Genomic DNA, 9,686 nt, shown 5'->3' on the forward strand with positions numbered 1-9,686 from the left:
TCCACAGGGGAAGATTGATTGCCTCCCCTTTATCATGTTCACCGCTGCAAGTATTTGTGTAGTAGCGTTAAGCATCTGCTTGTCTGTTGCAAGCAGATGCTGTAAGTAGGATTTGACCTTTCTGTTTTGGAAAATTGCTTGAATGTTTAATGTTAAAATATTAAGTTATCAGAGCAGCTCATCTCTTTGGGAGAAAGGAATGCTCAATTTTACACCATGCGGGTTCTCAAAGTAACCATAAGAAGCATGAATAACTTCGGAGGAGAACAAAGCAAGCCATGTTAATGTGGAGGAAACTCTGGAAGTAAATAACAGCTGTTCAAGGAGACATCTCTTAAATATGTATTAATTAATTTGAAGTGCATCGCTTAAATATGCAAAGAGATTATCTTGCGTTAATTTACATTAAAACACTACAGCACTTGCCAGGTTCGTTATAGTATCCTAAGCTATCACTCCAGCCTACGCAACAGCATTTTGTTGGGTGTTGATTGCTTTCGATTTGCCCTTTTAAAAATGTCAGATAGCTGCCTCTTGTCTGGTCGGATCTGTCCTTATGCACACATTTCAGGCTTCTAAAGTTACTCCAGTTTCTATCAAGAGCAACATGGGCTTAGACTGTAAAGAGAAAGGACCAGGTAAAGGAGGGGTTAGACTTAACACTCCACAGAAAAGGGTCAGAACCACAGGTCTTGTTGACTGAGGAGTCCCCAGTCCTGAACGTGTGGTTAAAGGGATCCCCAGATTCCTTATTCTGAATTGATTGTAGCCAGTGTATGAAATCTTGTTCTTTTTTATCCAGGGTGGGGCTTCCATAGCTAGACTTAAGACTACATTTCATTGTCCAGTCTCTGAAAATGGTAGCAGGATAGTCCATGTTCAGAGAAGTCTTTAGTGTTTGATGTTGTATTGTGTTTTTACTATTTTTTGTTGGAAGCTAGTTGTTGTTTGTTGTTTGTTGTTGTCATCGTCATCCCTGTCATTACTTATGAGTGGAAACCTGTTGCAGCAGGATCTTTAAAGTTCTCCCTCTGCTTTGCAATGCAGACTTTACAGCCCAATCTTTTATGTGTCAACTCTGTTGAGCTTAATGGAATTTGTGCCCAAGTAACTATGTATTCCTTTACAGTGTATCTGAAGAAGTGTGCATGCACACGAAAGCTTATACAGTACCCAGAACAAACTTATTTGGTCTCTAAGGTGCTACTGGACAATATTTATTTATTTATTTATTTATTTATTTATTTATTTATTTAGATTCCTTCCTTCCTTCCTTCCTTCCTTCCTTCCTTCCTTCCTTCCTTCCTATACAGCCTTAGGCATATCTGCACCTGAAGGCAAAGCAGTACACTGGTACCTCGGGTTACAGACGCTTCAGGTTACAGACTCCGCTAACCCAGAAATAGTACCTTGGGTTAAGAACTTTGCTTCAGGATGAGAACAGAAATCGTGCACCGGCAGCACAGTGGCAACGGGAGGCCCCATTAGCTAAAGTGGTGCTGCAGGTTAAGAACAGTTTCACGTTAAGAACGGACCTCCGGAATGAATTAAGTACTTAACCCAAGGTACCACTGTAGTAGAAATGAGGAATCTTCTTGTTTCAATCATTAATGGTCCACAATTGGACAATTCCATGTATCAGAATTTACTTATGCTCCCACTATAATTGCATTATTCTATTTTAGTCCTTACATTCTGAAATTGCTTTTCTATTGAGCTGTTCAGGATCTCTAACGACACAGCTCACTTGAATCTGGGGGACTCAGGTAAGGGATTATGGTGGTGATGTCACCCTTTGCATTAGGCAGAGGCTAGATCCTTGTATCAACATGACCCCTGCTCTCCTGGACTAAGACAACAGCACTGAGTTGTGGGGTTCTTGATATTTACTGCTTCGTTATCTTGGCTTTTTCAAGCATATTGTCCTCGGTTTCTTAACCTTATTGCCACGTTAGTCATGAGGACTAGAAACCTAAGAGATGAAAGTTACAGGACTGCAGGTTTCTGAGCTACGATAAAATGACAGACGGGGCAGCCTTCATTTGTCCTGTAGTTTGTGTATTGCCACTTAGGATTTACAGATGCAGAATGCAGTTTTTTTGCCAGTATATTGCTGGTTACTTCTTTTAATTGGAAGCAACAGATAACTATTTCTAGTAAGACCTGACTGTAAAGATAATGCAGTCTGTAAAAGATTCGTATGTTGCTAGAGATTGGTGCTGCTGGAGAGAGAAACTACGACATTTTGTAGCACTTTGCATTTTCAACAGTTTATCAAGGTTTGAGAGTGCAGATTTCCTTTGGGGGAAATTAGTTCTTAAGTTTACAAAGTGCCCCTGCCATAAATACTCGTAAAAAGGACAATTTGGTAGGTCATGCTTATTTTTAAGCAGGTCAAAGGACATTAGTATGTTCAACTACATAAATCTGTCTGGTACAGTACAGAAATCCGCATGCCTCCATATCTCAAAGGGTTTTGCTTCTAGATCTGTAGAAGTGCAAAAATATTGCTACAAAAAGACAAATAGGTGTGTGGGTGTTTTCCTCCCATCCAACACTGATACTTGTGTTTATTGATTTAAACCATTAATAATAATAATAATAAATTTTTATTTATACCCCGCTCTCCCCAGCCAAGACCAGGCTCAGGGTGGCTAACAACCAATAATAAAAACATTAAAACATTAGGATTCAGCCTCTTCACAGGAGGAGAAAGGAAAAATAAAGAGGGGGAGGGCATCAAACTGATTCTAAGCCAAAGGCCAGGTGGAACAACTCTGTCTTACAGGCCGTGCAGAAAGAAATCAGATCCCGCAAGGCCCTGGTCTCATGAGACAGAGCATTCCACCAGGCCGGAGCCAGTGTTGAGAAGGCCCTGGCTCTGGTTGAGGCTAATCTAACTTCCTTAGGGCCCTGGATCTCTAGGGTGTTGCTATATATGGACCTTAAGGACCTTATATACTGATTAACTACAGTAGTCTTGCCTCTAAGCAGTTTACAGAGTCACCGTAAAGTCACCACCAGGTTTGCACCCAGAAAACTATTTTGAATGCATGAGCCTTCTTGTTGGTGGCTGATATTTGCACTGAAAACTAGAGCTTTCAACCTGGTACATTGCATTATAATTAATATGATGGTGGTGGTGGTGGTGGTGATGCCAACTATAGTGGATGCAACAGTCAAGGGTCTGCCTCCCACTTTGCTGCTGCTCTCCCTTCATTCACATTCGTGTCTGTTGTCTAGGAAGCAGTCAGGAAGCAAGAGAAGCAGTAGCACACATGCCTCTCCACCCCACATGCAAAATAATACTCATTTGCCTTGCCATCTATCTGCTTTGATCTAAAATACAGAACCTGATGGATGCCCTAGGTAAATCAAACGTTTTCCGTCTGCCAAAAGGGTTTTGCAAAAGCTTATTTCATGCCATTACCATTTTTCTGTTTCTAGCAGTAAATCAAAAAAGTATCAGCCCATTCATCCACTTTAAAAAGTAACGCCTTGCCTTTGTGTAATTACCCAGGCCCAGTGGAGACCTCCATACACAGTAAATCTGTTCATTTAAAAGGTTTCACTTTTAAGTACAGCGGTGACATAAATTGGTGGAGAGCAAATTTATTTATTTAATAGGTTTATTCTGTTAACTGGCCTGATAACTGTTAAGACTTCTGCTGCTGCTTCATATGGCAGGGCTCTTGCTAATGTCTCTGATTTATTTCTGCAGCGGATATTTATGTACGAAGGTCTAACTCCATCTAAGAGTGGTGGAAATTGGTATGTGGTTATGATTTATTCTCATTACTCGCCTGTACTTAACTGGTGTTCAGGGGACCTTCATTGTCTCTACAGCAGATTTCTGAGAAATTAAGTAGCTTAACAAGTAGCAAGAAGGGAAGCTGAAGAGAATATGGCTGAATTCAGAGATCGCTTTGTTCCATTTCCCCAACTTTTCCTTGCCTGATAATTTCCATGTTTTATGTGATCTTTCACACGACGTAAAAGCCACTTGTGGAAATCTAGTGGAATCCAGCAGATGTTTTAGTGCTCATTTCCATGTTAATTGCTTCCAGGGAAAAATCCTACTGCAACCCCATTAACCTAGAATAGGAGTATGCAACCTAAGGCCCATGGGCTGGATGCGGCCCAATTGCCTTCTCAATCCGGCCCGTGGACGGTCCAGGAATCAGTGTGTTTTTACATGAGTAGAATGTGTCCTTTTATTTAAAATGCATCTCTGGGTTATTTGTGGGACATAGGAATTCGTTCATTCCCCCCCCCCCAATATAGTCCAGCCCACCACTTGGTCTGAAGGACGGTGGACCAGCCCACAGCTGAAAAAGCTTGCTGACCCCTGACCTAGAAAATCGGGGGAGCTTTCCCTTGTTTTATTTATTTTTTGCTGGTTTTGTGGATCACGCCGTGAGATGAAAGCTGGGGCTGCATTCCGGCGTACAGTGGTACCTCGGGCTACATACGCCTCAGGTTATATATGCTTCAGGTTACAGACTCTGCTAACCCAGAAATAGTGCTTCAGGTTAAGAACTTTGCTTCAGGATGAGAACAGAAATCGTGCCCCGGCGGTACCAGGAGGTCCCATTAGCTAAAGTGGTGCTTCAGGTTAAGAACAGTTTCAGGTTAAAAACTGACCTCCAGAATGAATTAAGTACTTAACCCGAGGTACCACTGTACTTGAACCATTGCCCAGTAATCAGAGGTGGCTGGAGTGAGAGAACCAATTTTTTCACGGTTGCTGCATCACTGCCAGATTTATTGGACGGCTTTCTTCCTCTTCCGCTTCCTTTATGTTGCTGCAAGTAGCACTGTACTCAGCACTGCTCTGGAAATCTTAAGAAACCAAAACGCACCAGTGCAGGTTTGAAAACAGTGGTTAGATTCAGGCTAAGGAGAAGGCCTTGAAGCTCCTTGCTAGAGCATGCTCTTGGCTGCCAAAGATCTCTGATTCAGTCTTTCATATTTCCATGTGGGGCTGAGACTCCTGCCTGAATCCCTGGAGAGAAGTTGTCAGTGTTATACCCAGGATGGGGAACCTGTGGGCCTCTGGACAATGTTGAGACCCCAGCTTCCATCAGCCCCAGCCAGTGCAGCTGGCGGTCAGGGATGATGGGAACTGTAGTCCAGTAAACATCTTTGGACGTTAAGCCTGGACTCAAATTAAGCCCTGTTTCTTCATTCGTATACAGTGGGACCTCGGTTTTTCAACGTAATCCATTCTGGAAGACCATTCGACTCCCAAAACATTCAAAACCCAAAGTATGTATTTCCGGAAGCATGTACGTAGGGAAAACTCAATACGGAAGCTGTGTGGCACCTTCAGCTTCCAAAAAGTGTTTGAAAACCGAAGCAATTACTTCTGGGTTTTCGGCATTCGAAAACCGAAATGTTTGAGTTCCGAGACGCTCAAAAACCGAGGTTCCACTGTAACAGAACAAGGAAAAGGCCTGCTGAATACGCAAAACCATATTAATGTAAAGCCTAATATGGGTAGTCTGAAATCAACTATAATTCTGTGACATGCCTCTCCCTGCCCCCGCCCCCCTTTTCCTTTACCCAGTCAAAGAAAATGTTAGGGAAATATAATCAGCAGTGAAACAATTAAAATAATTGTCTTTCACAAAGAGGGTTCTGCACAATATTTTTATAAATTGAAGTCGGATGTGTGGTTGTGTTTTTTTTTAGGGATATATATGTATGTTTGTCATGCTCACAAGCCATCTCATTCCTCCCCCCGCCCTTTCTTCTTAAATCCTATTTGTAAATCTCAAGGGTGTCAGTTCTAAAGCAAGACAGGCCCAGCTGGCAGAAACTTGCAAGTGAAAGGCTGAATTTTTTAGCAGCTCCGAAGTTATTTTTAGAAAACATCTTTAGCTTTCCAATAAATTAAGATTGAAAGGCAGCGTCTTAATAAAAACAGAACAAGGAGGAACAATACCAGAGCAATCAAGCGGCGAGCTAAAAATATTGTGCTCAGGGACGGTGTGGAGCCGTTCTCCTCCTTTCCCATAATCCCTTGACACTTTTACTCTTGGTTTTGGCATCACTGTCCGCAGGTTTCTGCGCTTTCTCCCATGAATATTAAGTCCAGAAATTTGTTCTTTGTGAGAAGAGAACTTGGGTGTCTGTAGAGTAGGGCTGCCACCCAAATGAAGAAAAGTTTATAATTGATGAATCATTTAAATGGGCATAAAGAATACTTTAAAGAGATGGGAAAATCTGTGGAAGAGCATATGGGTCCCCACCTACAGTTCAAAGTTGCAGTAGTCCAGTTGGAGTGCTGGACTAGAACCTGGGAAACCAGGGTTCGAATCCCCCACTTAGCCACAAAGCTCAATAGCCACTGTCTCTCAGCCTATCCTACCTCACAGGGCTGTTGAGAGGATAAAAGAAGCATATGTGTTTGAGCTGCTTGGAGTGGGACATACATATCATAGTAAATCATAATCATAATCTTATACCCCTCAGTCAGAACTAGGTCTTAGGTGAGCTACTGTTCTTTCAAAGTCAAAGGCCTATGAGAGGAAGAACCAGTGTTTTCTTATGGGGGGACGTATACCCCTAAACATTTTGTGAATCTAAGTTTGGCCTCATTGAGGGGCACTATTTCAATATGAGTAGGAAAATGAGAGTATCCCTAAATATTTTTTGGGGGGGGGAGCACTGGGAAGAATAATGTATGTAAAGTGCTTTGAACACTTAAACATGCTATAGCTATATATAATTGCTTTAATTTTTAGAAAACTCCAAAACAAATGCTGTGTAGACTACTAAATACAGATCTCCTCCTTTTCCAGATAACATGTGTCATGTCATATGTGGGTATTTGTTCACTAATTTAATGCATAGGGTAACGTGGCAAAATGGCTTATTAAGAACGCTACCTCTGTGAGATTTCATGAGCTATAGCACACCCTAGTGATATCAAGAAATTAGAAAACAGAACCAGGTGGTTTAGGTGCCTCACAGAAGCTGACACACTAAAGAGTTATTGCGAGCTGGCAAAATTCCTTTGAGTACCTTGGGGAAATGTGTTTGATTTCCATTTTTTAAAAGGGGGTGGGTATTGTAAGAGCTGTAAAATTGTTGCAGCACAGCTGCATTCATCTCATCATCAGATACTGCAAGGAAAGGGGAACCCAAAACGTCAGTTTGTGGGCCCACTCTACCACAAACAGGATCGCAAAACAGGCCTGAAAGGTCACATAATAATAGTCACAGTTTTCATATTCATATTAATTCATGTTGTTGTTTTTTAAAAGTATGGAATATTTAGGTACATTTTCAAAGTGGTTGTTTGCCTCACCTGTTGCCCTCTAAATTCCCAAAGTGGCATCCTTACCACTTCATTGGTTCAGTGCTTGCAGCCTAAATGTCATGGACTGGCTGGATGCTGGGGGGCGGGGTGAGGCAACAGCAGGGGAACCCCCAAGGGATAAAGGCTCAGAGCCCAGGTGGGGATTGGTGGTGAGACGGTGTTGAGTAGTCTCGTAGGATATCCCCAATGCATTCTCCCTTCCTATTCCAGTGACTGACTGCAATATTTTGAATTGGGACAGAGACAAAAATCTTTCCTGCAATCATAATGGAAGGACCTGTTTTGTGTGTTTATGCAAATAAAGTTTGCCATCGCATCGGGTATTTATTTAAATGCCATGCAATTCTTCCCCTCCACATAGGCAGACAACCCTAAGGGGGGCAGCGGCGGGGGAAGGAGCTTCACCCCGAACAAAACAAACCGAATTGTTCCTAAGAACAATTTCATTTCAAATCCACAGAACAATATTTCATTCATCCTTAATTATCTCCCCACTGGTAAGAGAAGCATCGCAGACTCCTTTTGTTCTCCTGATTTTGCATGCAGTGTGATTAGGTAGCAGATTTATTTATTTTTTTGTTTTAGTTATATATATAGATGCCAGCGTACTACCAGCCCTTACACATGTGGGGTTTGGCCTCATTGTTTGACTGGTAGAGCAACAAGCAAGAGGAACACGCGTCCTGCCAAATTTTGCAGCCCCCCAAGGTGCACAAGTTCCAGGCTCCCTTTTCACTGCAATCCCCTCCCGTGCACTGCTTTGCTACCGGAACGGCGACCCCATTGTCTTCCGCCGCATTATTGTGAAGCGGCTTTTCTCTCCTGCTGTTTGTCCCCTGTAATCCGTTCGGTTGCTGCTGCCGTCCTGAGAATCTCCGCTTGAAAAGAATCACTTAGTGCTTACAGATGCTTCTCTTGAACCTGCTGGCAAGGATGCAGGCTTTGACTAAAGTACCAGGCCTGTGATCCTACTGATGGGGAAGAAGGGGCAGAGTGAGACAGCAAAAAAATGAAATAAAATAAACGCCGCGAATCTCTCTTTGGTGGAGTTTATAATTTGTTGCTTTCATGGTGCTCTGTTCTCTGTGCTTGTACTCAACGTTATCTGCTCTCCCCTGTGGATTTCTCTACAAAGCATGATGGGAATGTTAGCATGGGAAAGGAAAATTAATACGGGCTGGCAATGTTTGCCTAGCACACATGCAAGGCAGATCACACAGCCACAAGCAAAGGGAGACATCTACCGTTTGAGAGAGAGTAAAGGAGGCACATGGCAGCACTGCAGGCTTGGTAGGCAATTTGTCCAATGCTGAATACCACGTTTGGGAATTCTGTCGTAAGGCAGGCTTTGTATAAAAGTGAGAAAGTTTGCAGAGGCGATCATGGTTGGGAAAGCAAAATCTGTGAGGAAAAAGCTGAAATAACTGGGGTGGAGTGGGGGTTGTTGATGGATGGCTTAACCATAGCAAAGTTTTTCATGGGGGAACTCATGCAAAATGTGATATCCTACCTACACCCTGGGATTGGTAGGGCAGAAAGCAGGGAGACTGACAGTAGAGGGCACCAGAGCCAATGACCAGCGGAGCCAACTCATTCTCCCTGCTGCCTTCTCCCATCTGCCTTCTCCCTGCTGAGCTCCACAAGGGGAATACTGAGATGAGGAAGGTGATGGGCAGTGCCATCCGCCACTGGACTGAGTGGAAGTAGGCAGGCAGGCTGGGTGGGTGGGGGCTGGCTGAAGACAGAGCGTGGTTGGGTTGGTGGGGCATTGCCCCATTTGCCCTAATGAACCAGTCTCCGATGGCTGTATCCCATCATTCTGCTGCACTTGGCTGGCCCAACATTTTGCTGCCTGTTCCATGTAAAAAAAGGGGGGAACTGAATCTCACGTCAGCACAAGAAATGGGGCAGGTTCTTCAACTGCACTTGAGGGCTGTTACCATTTGCTTTGGCGCCAGTGTGCTCCCACTGCTGGTGATTGAAGCCTAGTGCACATGCCATTAGCCACAGTCCATATCTATCCTGCAGTTTCTTGAGAAACCAGTCTTCCTCCAGTTGAAAAACGTAAGCCATACTCACTGTGCAGTTAAGCTGAGCAGGGCACATGTGAGACAGTCATTGCACATGTTGCAGGGGGAAGCTGCAGTCACACATAAACCAAACAGATAATGCACATCCGATGAAGATATCCCCACCCCTCCAGTGATGTGCAAATATGACTTGAAATGCAGCTGGGAAGGTCAGACAACCTTGCTAGGGTTTAAGTCGCTAATGTGTACGTAGCCCATTTATTTTAATTTTTTTGTTTATTTGAATATTTATGAGCTACACATTCATAAAATATATGCAGGTGGCTTAC

The sequence above is a fragment of the Podarcis liolepis genome, assembly GCF_965112155.1.
Source record: "Podarcis liolepis genome assembly, chromosome: 7".
NCBI classification, from domain to species: domain Eukaryota; kingdom Metazoa; phylum Chordata; class Lepidosauria; order Squamata; family Lacertidae; genus Podarcis; species Podarcis liolepis.